At 42.2% G+C, this 14,323-nt stretch overlaps 1 pseudogene; it reads right to left on the reverse strand.

Moving 5' to 3' along the window:
- LOC128576580 (forkhead box protein K2-like) overlaps nt 1-12,057 on the reverse strand; it is a 41,701-nt pseudogene extending 29,644 nt beyond the window's left edge.
- Between the last annotated feature and the right edge of the window lie 2,266 nt (nt 12,058-14,323).

Consider the following 14,323-nt stretch of genomic DNA (forward strand, 5'->3'; position numbering starts at 1 on the left):
TTTCATTATGGAAGGAGCCCATATAATGAGCCTCCTACCAGGTAATTGATATCTTTGCATTCTGAGAATCGTTTCAAATATCTTTGCTTCAAAGATCTTCAGTCCTCCAATTTTTCTCCTTGCAGCCAAACCATTAAATACTCTCCATAAATCTATTTAGATTCAGGCTATTTGGATGTGAGATGCTTTCAAACCTTTGTCATCTGTGGGAATGTCTCTTCTACGTTTGCTACGGTTTGAATACTCTTGTTCCCTCCAAAGCTCACACTGAAATTTGATCCCAATACAACAGTGTTGCGAGGTGGGGCCTAACGGAAGGTGTTTAGATCATGAAGGCTCCACCTTCATGGATAAATTAATGCCACTATAGAAGGGGGTTACGGGATTAAGTTCCCTGTCTTCTGCTCTCCTGCAGCTGGAGGACATAGCAAGGAGACACAATCTTGGAACCAGAGACCTAATCTGCTGGTACCTTGATCTTGGACTTCCAAGACTCCAGAACTGTGAGTGAATAAATTCCTTTCCTTTGTTAATTACACAGCCTCAGGTATTCTATTATAGCAGTACAAAACAGACTGAGACAATGTTCCATCAGAGAGAATAGAGTCTATAAAGCAATAATGCCGTTGGGATCTTTTTCATTCAAGTCAACAAATGTTTACTGACTTACTACTCTATGCACAGAAACTCAGACTGTAACATGTGTATCTTGCAGAGTCACATTGAAATCTTTCCTCCTTGGTATTTTTGTTTGTTTGTTTGTTGCAGTTTTTGGCCAGGGCCGGGACTGAACCTGCCATCTCCGGTATATGGGTCAGCGCGCCACTCCATGAGGCACTGGCACCACCCACATCCTTGGTATTTTTTAATAGGTTGCAGTGTATGACAGCATGAAGGCAGTTTCAGGGACAGGCGTAATGGGTTGTGAACCACTTGCTCAATAGACTTCCTGAAACCTGGTTTGACAAATACAATTTGCTTTCAAAGCCATGTGGTAAGATAGTGCTAGTTTATAACGTACTCCTTGAGTTGGATGAGCAATTATTTTGTGGTTACATGTTTATTATCTTCCAAGGTCTAGCAGGAAGCCAAGATATTCAGTAAAAGGATAATATCAGCAAGAGGCATATTTTTGCTTTACACTATTGTGCTTTCCCTGTAATTTTGCCATAAGCTCCATCTCTTCTGATCCATTACAGATTCTTTGACCATCATTGGATGTAGCAGATCAAGAAGCAAATTTGCTGTTACTATTTCCTGACCCAGCTGGATAAGATTTTCTTGTGCTAGGTCTGGCTTAAAGCTGTAGGACTTTCAGAGATATGGGTAAATGATTCCAGGCAGCAAACTCTAGTGTAGTAAATATTGCCTCCAAAAATTGAAGGGACTCATTTGCAATAGAAGAAATAGATTTGATATCCCAACATGAACCAGACCACTGGACCCCCAGAAAATGTTCTGAAGTGTTCCCTGTGTTTTCATGGCCTTTATCTTCCTCTAGCATATATGATCCCACAACAGAATTGAAAGTACTTGTTCCTGCTTGCCTTTCAAGTGTTAATCTCCTATTATTGACAATGAAATGAGAACGCTAATATGGCTCTTATTTGAGTTATGTGAAGAAAGAATAATGGCTTCAATAAAAGATAAATAATTTCATTAGGTATCTGTTAAAGTCTTGTTTGAATAAAGAAAGAAGTTTGTGTGGGGAGGGGTTGGAATATTGAAGTTCTTGGAATCTTTTGTATATTTCAATAAATTTATATTATGTATTATTGGAATTATTCTCTATCCTTTTCCAGATCTTAAGTTTATCTGAGGGAGGACCTATAAATTCAGTTACATAATTAGGGACATCTGGTTCTAAATTTCAGTTTAGTTTTTTAAGTACCCTACAGTACAGGAAATACTATTAAGGCAATCATAGGAAATTGCCAGATTTTTTTCTTTTTTGTAGAGACAGAGTCTCACTGTACTGCCCTCGGGTAAAGTGCCTTAGAGTCACATGGCTCACAGCAACCTCTAACTCTTGGGCTTAGCCGATTCTCTTGCCTCAGCCTCCCAAGCAGCTGGGACTACAGGCGCCCGCCACAACGCCCGGCTATTTTTTTTTGTTGTTGTTGCAGTTTAGCCGGAGATGGGTTTGAACCCGCCACCCTCAGCATATGGGGCTGGGGCCCTACTCACAGAGCCACAGGCGTCGCCCGGAAATTGCCAGATTTTTGTCTGTCTTAAGGGAGAATTTAAGGATTCGAGATTGTTATTCCCTTGGTATAATCTTTCTAGTTCTGTTATATTTAGACAAAACTCTGGCTTTGACTTCTTACCCTTCTGCCTGTTCTGTGGAATGTTCACCATGGTACCCTAAGGCATTGCCCTTAGAGATCATGTTTTTATTTAAAAAAAAAAAAGCTATAATTTAATTAGTTGTTTTGCCACCTTAGGCTCTGTGAACCAGCAGAGTCTCATGCCTGGTTTTTACTACCGTTAACCTCCAAGTAACTAGATAATGAAACCCAAATTCCCCTTCTGCTGTTGGCCACAACCCAGGCATTAGTCACACTTTTTGTGTCTCTTAACTCCTTAATTGCAAACAACAGAAAATGACTTTAGATATCTGATATGCAAATAAATTTATTGGAAATCTATCTGTAGCTCACAAAGTTGATGGTAAAATTGAAGAACTGAACTTTTTTTCTAAGTTTTTAAATTTTTACACATACATATGTTTATTAGGTTTCCATTTTTTTTGCCTTCACAAAATTAAAAAGGCTTAAAATTTAATAACAATAACAATGTTTAAGATAAGGACTAGAAACAAAAAAGAAAGGTTTAAAAAAAAAGTAGATGAGCTAAAAAATCTAGCTTTATGCCCAACAACCATCTAGCCATTCTGTCTGTGCTGTATACCACAACCACAGCCACATACTGCAGCCCTCTGAGGACTCAGCCACCAGAAATCTCATCTGACAGTATATATGTCTTCAAATTTCTCATGATTAAAAGTTCCAAACAGGAGCCTCAGACAGTGGCCATGCACCTGCAACTGCACCAGCTGAATGAAAAAATGTGACCTCTACTTCTTGGTTTTCACAGTGGGAGAAAACGTCAGGGTTCATGATGAGTCACGTGAAAGGGAATGCTAGTGCTCCCATCCTAGAGAAGGACTGGGAAGTACCCTCAGATAAAAACACAGTGATTTATTCTACCAACCTGTGGATATTTTGTGATGATGAAATAAGGAAATATATATAACAAAACTCTAAATGCTGTATATGTCACAGAAAAAGATCTAAAAATTTATTTAATTGTTAGTATCATTAATAGTTGGAAAGGTCAAGAGCATTTGAAATTTTAAACTGTGGTTATAGCTCAGAGTAATAGAGTGTGTAAAAATCACACGGATTATTGGGAATAGGGCAGGTGTCAAACAAAGGCCAATAAAGTTAAAAACAACAGCAATAACAACTCAAAACAAAAACCAAATGGAAGTTAATTAAAGGGTGTCCATAAGGTCTGTCAGCTATTGAAAATAGTTGTAACTTTATAGATAACTGTGATTTGACTCCACTGAATTTCTTTTTATGAGGACATGTGAAAACTAATGTTTGTTCAAGCAAATCTTGATCTTTAGATGATTTGCAAGCTTGGATAACTGGTATTGCTGAAAATCAGCTTCAAAATGTTTTTTCAGAACTACAGAACCATATTCTTTCTATTAGGAATTATGGTGGACATGTTGAAAAATAACAAGAGCAATAAAAACTGCCGGGCGTTGTGGCGGGCGCCTGTAGTCCCAGCTGCTAGGGAGGCTGAGGCAAGAGAATCGGCTAAGCCCAAGAGTTAGAGGTTGCTGTGAGCCGTGTGACGCCACGGCACTCTACCCGAGGGCGGTACAGTGAGACTCTGTTTCTACAAAAAAAAAAAAAAAGAAAAAGAACAATAAAAACTGTAAGTTTTTTTCCTTTCTGGTTCTTTTTACAGATTCTATCACATTTTAAACTGCACACGAACTTTATGGACACCCGACATATTCCTGGTCAAGAGAACCCAGAACAGTGGAGAAATTTACTCAACAGGTTACAGGAAGGAAGAGTCAATGTATTTTTCAGTTCTAATATCCCTTATGCAAAAATCTCAAGACCAGAAATGTTTTCTTTGTTTTTTTTTTTTTTTTTTTTGTAGAGACAGTGTCTTGCTTTACAGCACTCGGTACAGTGCCGTGGCCTCACACAGCTCACAGCAACCTCCAACTCCTGGGCTTAAGAGATTCTCTTGGCTCAGCCTCCCGAGTAGCTAAGACCAGAAATGTTTTCATATTTCAGATTGTTCATATTTTGGAATATTTTTGGTTTTTTCTACATTTTTTTGAAATCAGTTTTGTGGCATTTTATTCATATTGAGATATAGCAATGCCTATTCCTTAAAATTTCTGAATTGAATGTCTACGTTAAAATCTATAAATTATGCAAAAAAATGAATTCTATATTGTATAGACATGTATTAGCAGTTTCAGCATTCTGGTATATGGCCTCCTGGCTTCAACTAACTTTTTTTTTTTTATTAAATCATATCTGTGTACATTAATGCAGTCATGGGGCACCATGCACTGGTTTTATATACAATTTGAAATATTTTCATCAAACTGGTTAACATAGCCTTTCTGGCATTTTCTTAGTTATTGTGTTAAGACATTTATAGTCTACATTTTAAGTTTCACATGTACCCTTGTAAGATGCACCATAGGTGTGGTCCCACCAATTAACCTCCCTCTACTCATTCTTTACCCTCCCCTCTCCTCCCTTTCTCCATGTTCTTAGGTTATAATTGGGTTATAGCTTTCATATTTTTATATACAAAAGAAGATACTTAGGGGATGGGCCGAAATCCAAAATTCACCAATGTTTCATGTACATCTTATGCGCATAGTCTAAAGAGAATTTTGTACACTATTTTAAATAATTTTGCACATGAGACAAAGTTTGTGTACATGAACCATCAGAAAGCAAAGCTGTCATCATCTCAGGCACCCATGAGGACAATCTGTGGTTATCTGGCATCACCATCATTTCTGGCCCTGAATTTATTTATATGCTACGGGTAAGTGTCATTTCCTTATACTTAATACACACATAAGTACATAACAACAAAAAAAAAGAGACATGCCATCAAGACAGTGAAAAAACAATGTGTTTTAGCCGAGCGTTGTGGTGGGCGCCTGTAGTCCCAGCTACTTGGGAGGCTGAGGCAAGAGAATCGCTTAAGCCCAGGAGTTGGAGGTTGCTGTGAGCTGGGTGAGGCCATGACACTCTACCGAGGGCCATAAAGTAAGACTCTGTCTCTACAAAAAAAAAAAAAAATGTGTTTGATGTAACTAAGCAGCACACTTAACATCACTAGAATACCTGTATCAGGTGACACACAGTGGCAGGAAACAGGAGGCTTTCAGTCTTCACCTGTGATGCTGCGTGCACGTTGTATTATTATTATTTTTTTAGGTGAGAAGAAATATCAGCAGAATGTGAAGCACTAGGCAGTGGGTCTTCTGGGGATGAGGAAGTATTCTCCTGGGTGGCTTTTTATTTATTAATTAAATTAGGGACAGAGTCTCACTCTGTTGCCCACACTCGAGTACAGAGGCATTCTCATCGGTCACAGCAACCTCAAACTCCTGGGCTCCAGCGATTCTCCTGCTTTGGCCTTCCAGAGCTTTGGGATTCTAGGAATGAGCCATGGTCTGCAGCCAGTGGGTGGCTTTTTAAAATGATTCCTCCAAAGTCGTCTGCCTCAATAACACTGTGTTTTGTTTTTCTGTCTTAAAAAGTTTTTTTTTTTTAATATTATAACCACATCATTTCTTTTCCTGTTACAAATGCACACTGCTTTAGTCCTTCAATCAGACCATCATACATATATGTTGTGGATAGGTATTTTTTCTGGAATTGTCAAATTCATTGTCATTTTTACAATGATCACCTTGATTTAGAATCATTTCGGTTATTCCATCATTGGTCAGTGAATGAACAACTAGAGCCTAAAGATAGATGTTGAAAACGTTGATACCCACTTCTTCTGGCTTTACTAATGGACTCCAAAGGTATATATTTTTGCATCTGTGGGGAGGGCAGACATCTTTTTTTTTCTTACTTGACATATAGGATACTTTAAAGTCACCACCATGTTCATCATCATCACGGGACAAAGTTGCAGGCTTGCACAACTGCGTCTTTAGTCACAGACCACGTGTTGGCAACAGCATATAAAGCATCCATGGTAAACGCCTTTTGAAAACCCTCCACACCCAGGCCTATGTTCACTGCTGCTAGCATGCTGCTCAAGAAAGTGAGAAGCACTTATATTTTCTCTTTCTAGACCTAAGCATAACCTGCTCACGTGACTGAATTAATAAAGTCACTCCTGGGGGAGAGAATATGACATAAACATTATTTTTGTTGAGAATTTCAGTTGTAGGATAACCAGAACACTTGTAAAGAAATAACAACATCTTGTGGTTGTCATCTAGTCCAGCTTCCCTATAGTGACCATGAGCACTGGTACAAAGTGTTTGTAAAATCGATCAGAAGAGGTGTCCCCGGTGATCCATGCCTTTTTGTTAACATAATAACAGACTGGTAAGAAATTCATTCCTTGAAAACAGTGGCAATGTGAACTTTCGCCTTTCACAGCAATTTTGCACTTACACATCCTTGCTGCGTCAGCACACCCCAGCACAGGGAATCTGTCCATGGTAGCCTTAATTTGTACAGGGGTTGTGTCATCAGTTGTAGTCTGGCTCTTTCTGGAGCAATAATGAAGATGGTGTTTCATCAGCATTGCAGACTTATTCTGGCATCAGATTTTCAACAGCAATGACTATGGCAACCTCACCAGTAAATTTTTCTGCCACTTCACAAAGATCAGCAAGTCCTTTGTTACCACAATCTTTAAAAATGTAATGCTTTGCTTTTTCTTCAGTTCAGGCTGCTCATCTGCAATCAGCTCATCGAATAGTCACAGTTCCCTCTGATTTTCAGTTCGTCGTGATAGACCTTTGCTTATTTCAGATCCACATCCCATTCAGTGGCAGGTGTTCACTCTGATACTGATGGATGCACTTTTTCAATACACAAGGAGATCTTCACTGTGGCCTTTGTGTGGTGTTTTTCTATATTTCATTAATTTCTGTTCATCACTTGCAGTGGGCATTCCAACACCATACTCTTTAAGGTGTCTTACGTCATCGTCCAGCTTCTCCAACAGCTTCATTTTCTATGCAATGGTAAGCATAAATGCTTGCTCTCCCAGTTAGTTACCCATAAGGGTATCTGCAGCCCTTTTTGACATTTTCAACCATATCTTTGTATTACAAAGCAAGGAATAAGCAAAAAAACACCGTGAGTGATGCAAGTAGGTCTTGACCTAATGTGGGGCATTGTGGGGATCGTGGTCTTCACATGTGCCATTTTGTGACCCTGTGTGGGCATGCTTGCATGGGGAAATATGGGCACATATGAGACAGATACATCATAGCAGAAGATGTGCTGAAGAAACCGTGTGGTGTGCACCTGCATTTTGACTGCAACCCGTCACATGAGATCAGGTGTGAAATTGTAACTTGTGGCACCATATTAGCACTCAAAAAGTTTTCGATTTTGAAAGATTTCAGATTTGGGCTAAATCTAAAAGATTAGGGATGCTCAATTTGTGTGGCAACAGGCTCTTTAGATAGGGAGGCAGAGATCCATAGGTTTATTCAAAATTAGTTGAAGCGAGTCCAAAAAGATCCACCAAGTGTCTGGGGTGAAACAGAGGCTGAGTTCATGGCTCTTTAACAGCTTTATCTAGTTAGAATCATTGAACAGCACAGTTTTTGTATCTCCTTGGTAGATACAGAGGTAAGTGAAAAATCTTTCCTTATTACAGTGGGAAATTTCCTGCTATCTGCTAACCTATGGTTTATTTTGTCTGCTTTAGAAGTTTATTTGTTACTAGTTTGGTATTTGGGATACTGAGCTCCAGAAAAGTTAAGTCTGTGCAAAAGCTCAGTGTCAGGTGGGCTCTACCCTCTCTCCTAATCTTTCCCTACATCAAACTATATGCCAAAGAGTGGGAGAATACTGTGTGGTAGAAAGGGTTTGTTGAGGGCGGCACCTGTGGCTCAGTGAGTAGGGTGCCGGCCCCATATGCGGAGGGTGGCGGGTTCAGACCCAGCCCCGGCCAAACTGCAACAGAAAAATAGCCGGGCATTGTGGCGTGCGCCTGTAGTCCCAGCTGCTCGGGAGGCTGAGGCAAGAGAATCGTGTAAGCCCAAGAGTTAGAGGTTGCTGTGAGCCATGTGACGCCACGGCACTCTACCCGAGGGCGGTACAGTGAGACACTGTCTCTACAAAAAAAGAAAATAAATAAGAAAAGGGTTTGTTGAAAAATATTTATTAGAAATACATCAAACTGGGTGGCACTGTGGCTCAAAGTGGTAGGGCTCTGGTCCCATATGCCGGAGGTGGTGGGTTCAAACCCAGCCCCGGCCAAAAGAAGAACTGCAAAAAAAAAAAAAAAAAAAAAAAAAAAGAAAGAAATACATCAAACTGGGGTGGTATTTTACAACATTTGATGTAACAGAAAAGTAACTGGATTACACAAAATTCTATTTTGTTGAATAGAATTGATCTTCCAAATGTAGTTTCTTAAAAGGGATACTTCATATTAAATTCAAAACAGAACTCTAGAAGAGCAGAATGTTTGTGAATCATCTATTTTGCTAAGGTGCTTGGATTTTGGTTGTTAATAAGTTTTTAGTTTGTTTATTGCCATTCTGCAAAGGAACACCAGTGACTGCTCATTTTTAGATAGAAGTGGGACTTTAGCTACTATGGAGTGGCACACTGATTTTTCTTTGACTGAATAAATTCATATTCTTGTGAAAATCTCTGCCCAGTTTCATTACATTAGGTAAAACTATTTTTTTTAGAAATAACAAAGGCTTTATATAATCTCTGAAGTGGGCAGTGTCTGTGGCTCAGGAAGTAGGACGCCAGTCCCATATATCAAGGGTGGTGGGTTCGAACCCAGCCCTGGCCAAAAAACTGCAACAACAACAAAATCTCTGAAGTGATTTAATTTATCTCAGTTTTCTTTGATGTTTAAATAAGAAATTTAAACGTATCATGGCATAAGAATTGAGTTTAAAAAAGTAATAACTTTATCATTTTTAATAGTTACAGTCTCATACTCATATAATAATTGCTAATGGATATTAAGCACATATTTTTAATGTGAAAGATAATATGATAAGACTCATTTTTATTTATTATACACAACAGGAATTTTCAGATTTTGAAAATCACTCTTGGTGTAACTGATGTTCTCTAATTGATGTTGTAATTGATAGGAAAGGTAGTATATGTTGCATTTATAGAACTAACTTTGGAACATAAAATTTTTAATGAAGATGAAAATGAATACTATTTACAACCATGTAGGGTTTTTGTTTTATGCAGAATTCATCTTCTTAGCCCATATCCTTCTTGATCTCCTTGTGAAAAATTCAACCCTTAACCTTTAACAAATATGAAGTGATGGTAAACTAAAAATTAAATCAATCATTAAATTTAATTCTAGAATTACTAATTAATATACTTATCAGTTTATCAATGTTATATTAATAGAAAGCACAACACAAATCCCTTCTTCATTCACGTCTACACCTTGGTTCAAGCCCGGCCCCCGCCAGAACCAGAAAACAAACAAAGAAACAAACAAAAACATTTTCAGGAGCTCAACTCAGTGAGCTGAAGCGACCTGCCCACCTAGACCTCCCAAAGTGCTAAGATTACAAGCCTGAGCCACCTCAGGTCGCCCAGCCTAATTCGATTTAGTTAAATATCATTCTCCCATACCTGGTTTCACTGTATCTGGAGAGATGTATGTGTGGTGGGGTGAAGCTATTGTTAAGAATAGAAGAGATTGATCCTATTATAGCAAAAAAAAAAAAAAAAAAAAAAAGAATAGACGATAACTGGTGGCGCCTGTGGGTGAAAGGAGTAGGGTGCCAGCCCCATATCGGGAGGTGTTGGGTGGCGAAAAAACTGCCCCCTCCCCAAAATCATTTGGTTGAAAAAGTTCGCATCCGTGCACCACCACCCCCCAAACCCTCCACCCCAGCATGTGACGGAGGTGGCGGGTTCAAAACCAGCCCCTGGCAAAAACTGGAAAACAAAAAAAAACAAGAAACAAGCAAGGAAGGAAAGGAGGGAGGGAGGGAGGGAAGCAAGGAAAGGAGGGAGGGAGGCAGGAAGGGAGGGAAGGAAGGAAGGAAAGAAGGAAGGAAGGAAAATCAAAGAGTAAAAGTAGTTCAGTGCCTGTGGCTCAGAGGAGTAGGTCACCGGCCCGATATATCGGAGGTGGCGGGTTGAAACCCAGCCCCAGTCAACAACCGCAGAAGAAGAAAAATATTCAATAAATAATTAAATAAATAGGCTGGGGTGGTGTCGGGGATGGTGGTGCATAGCATAGTGGTTAAGGCACCAACCACATCCACCGAGGAGGCTGGCGGTTTCAAGCACGGCATGGCAAGTGAAAAAACTATGACAACTGTAACAAAGCAAAAATAGCCCAGTGTCGTGGCGGGCTCCTGTAGTCCCAGGTACTTGGGAGGCTGAGGCCAGAGAATCATTAACGCCAAACAGTTGGAGGTTGCTGTGAGCTGTGACACCACATCACAGCAATCTATGGAGGGTGACATAGTGAGAGTCTTCCTCACCAAAAAAAAAAAAAAAATCAAATACATTAAAAAATCAATAAATATTAAAATCAATCAAATAAAGAGGTACATGGTCACGTAGCACAGTTCCTGGAACAGAAACCCTTCCTCTCTCCCCACACCCGCTTTCCAGTCCAGTAAAAACCTTCAGTCCTCAGTTAAGTTTTTGAACTTTATTTCTGATCTGTACTGTTTTACGGGAGAGGTAAGTAGCCAAACACTGAGGCGCTGACCTGACCTGACCCCAGCCGAGGTTGAAGGGAAGAACTCCTAGGATTAGTCCCGGCCCTTACCCGCACCGCCTACCCACTGAGCTTTGAGAGGCTGGATCTGTCCTCCGTGGAACAGCTCCTTACACACACAAAGAAGTTAAGGGGCCAGGAGCAGTTGATCTCCACTGTAATGCCAGCATTCTGGAAGGCCGAGGCCGGTGGAGAACGGCGACGACCGCCCCCCCTCCCCACCGTAGTCCCAGCTTTTCGGGATTCTGAAGCAAAAAGCATCTCTGGAGCTCAAGAATAAGAGTTTGCTGTGACTTGTGACGGCGCCACAACGCTCTTCCCAGTGAAGGTGGAGTGAGAATGTATAGCCAAAAATAAATAAGTAAATAAATATATAATCCCACACACAGATACTGTCGTAGATGGTTGTGTAGACGTGAATGAATAAGTTTTTTTTTTTTTTGATAGAAATGACACACCCCATAGGCTCTTAGGCTACCGAGTTCGCTCCTTAGCTCTAGTAGTTACGCAGGAGGCAAGCAGTGCATATTGTCAGAATAAACGTTTCAGAAGAAAGGGAGAGAGAGAAAGGGGGAGGGGAGAGAGAGAGAGAGAACAAGAACACGAACACGAAAGAAGGAACACGGGTTGGGGACGGGCGAGGCAAGGCTCGGAGTCTCAGGGGGACCAGAACTTATACACGGCCGCCACCTGCTGGACAGCTTACGCCAAAGCACGCACAAGAGACATCTGGTCGACCGACAGGCGCCAAGGTGACAAGATCACCGGTCTTAAGTTCCCCACGGACGTCTGGTCAACAGCAGGACACTGTGGAGACCAAAGATACGTCAAACCCCAGGGTAAAAGTCCTTGGCGTAGTTGGCGTAGCCTTCGTTAAGGCTGCAGATGTTACCGTTCTTTCTGATCTTCACACCCTTGTCCACCAAAATGAACTCTTCAATGGCCTTCAGAGACACAGAAGAGATGACCAGCTGTCTCTCCCAGGCATGGACACATGTGCATTTCACTGTTCACTGTTCTAGGCTGGGGTCGTGGCCTTACCTCACCCTGGGGCATGAGTGACTTCTGCCAAATTCTCCAAGAATTGCAAATGGGGGAGGGAGAGAGAAAGTTGTGAGAACAAGTGACAAGGAGAGGGAGAGGGAGAGGATGCTGCAGAAACCATCGGGTGATAAAAAAGACTTTGACTTTGCAAGTGAGTTCAGTAAATCAAGAAAGAAACCACGCAGAAATAGGGAGTGCAAAACTGCAAAAAGGCGCAAGAATAAGGCCTGTGTGCCCAGAGCGATGGAGGATGTGTGAGCCAGTACGAAAATAGGCCGCGAGTTGGTCTGGACAGCAGGTGGCTGTCGGAGAGACGGGCGACTGCAGGACCAGCCTCCGAGTGACACCGGTGTCCAGGGCTGTTCTCAGCTTTACATTTCTATCCTGAGGCAAGTGTTCCCTTCTGTGTGTTGCCATAGAACAAAGTGGAACTCAGAGTTTGGGTCCCAGCACGTTTAGCTTCAGACCTATGCTCAGTGACCTGCAGTTTTCTCGGTGCGACTCCTCCCCCCACAAAGCCGCAGCGCTCAGCTTGTGTGGTTGGGGTCTGGGTTAGAGGTTTAGATTTGGGAAAGAAATGCTACATTACTGCAGCTCGTCTGGATTAAGGACTGTTCTTCGCCATGTCAGTAGATTTCAGAGTCCACGTTTTTCCTACAGGGGTGAAATGTAAACTTCTGAAATGATGTCTCCTGCAGCTCCCTGGTGGACTGCACTAAGGATTATCGTGGGCCCCTGTGTGTCACTGGTAAGAGGTCTAGCGGGGCTCCGTAGTGTGAGAGCTGAGAGGAAAGGGGGACCCAGCCACACATTCCCCGGCTATTTATTCCCACTGCCCAGATTGGTTCCTGCCCATATGCAGTATGCCAAAACCAGAAAGCAGCCATCTCACAACCGGGGCTGGTGCAGAGCCCGGGGAGCTGTCCAGATGCGCGGTTCCGGTACCCAGACCAGAGTCCCAGGTGTGAAGGAGAGAAGCCCTCCTGCTTATGGAGGTGAGAAGTAACTGCTCTTGGCGAGTTAAAGCCCTGTAGAGACGCAAGTAGGGCGGTGGTTGTGGTGAAGGAAAGTACTACCAAATCCAAAAAGGGGGGGGGACCAGCCATGTAGCAGCACCTATCGCCCCCTACCATAAGAATGTGACCTTTTGTAACTGTCCTAGGAAATAGCCCCGAGCTGAAGCAGATAACCAGTAACTGGTTCTGAGAGAAAAAAACTAAGCAAATGTTTAACTGCTGATCTTATCTTAGGACAGATGAGTAATGAACCAGAGTTCTTCTTATCTGGAAAAGCCCCTGCTATGTCTGCTACCCCGCCCTACTTTGTGGTTTTTGCCTTTATAAGCTTGTAAAACCTGCTGTTCAGGGCTTGACTCCTCGGCTCCTAAAAGAGTTGCGAGTTAAGCCCCAGCATGCTGGAATAAAATCCTCTTGCTGATTGCATCAAGTGCCGTCTCTTGCGGTTGATTGGGGTCGTCATCGCTCAGGGCAGAGTGGGGGGTCCTGCCCCAAGTCTTTCATTTGGGGGCTCTCCTGGGATTTGACGACCACCCCTCACCTGCAGAGTCGACCTTGGAGGTAAGAAAAGGGTACCCCGAAAACTGTCTGGTCTGTGTCTTCAGTCCTTTGTTTGACTTTGTGTGCATGCTTTCGGTATCGCAGCTGTTCGGCACCTCGTGAGAGTGGCCTGACAGTGGTCGGTAGACGTGCCCAGAGGAGCACAGGCTGAAATCCTGGTGGACGCCCCAGGAACTGAGGAGAACCAGGGACGCCTGGTTGTCTCCTGCTGTAAGGGCGCTGATCAACTCCGGTTGTTCGATCAAAAATTACAGGAAACACGCCCGTCTGATTCTGTTGTAGGCCTGTGAGGGACCAAGTGTGGTAGGTAGGTCCTTGTATATGTAATATTTCTGTTATTCCTGTTATTTGTGTTTCTGACATATCTACTGATGATGGGACAGACTGTGACAACCCCTCTGAGTTTGACTCTAGATCATTGGACTGAAGTGAAGAGAAGAGGTCGTGACCTGTCAGTAGAGGTTAAAAAAGGCCCATGGCAGACTTTCTGCTCCTTTGAGTGGCCTACTTTTAACGTCGGCTGGCCCTCAGGAGGAAACTTTGACTTATCTCTTATTTTTGCTATCAAAGAGAATGTTTTTCAGAGAGGACCGGGAGCCCATCCGGACCAACAACCTTACATCATAGTCTGGCAGGAACTGGTGCAGAATCCGCCCCCCTGGGTTCGGCCGTGGACTGCCACATCCAGGCCCCCGCCTAAC

The sequence above is a fragment of the Nycticebus coucang genome, chromosome 24 (assembly GCF_027406575.1).
Source record: "Nycticebus coucang isolate mNycCou1 chromosome 24, mNycCou1.pri, whole genome shotgun sequence".
NCBI lineage: Eukaryota > Metazoa > Chordata > Mammalia > Primates > Lorisidae > Nycticebus > Nycticebus coucang.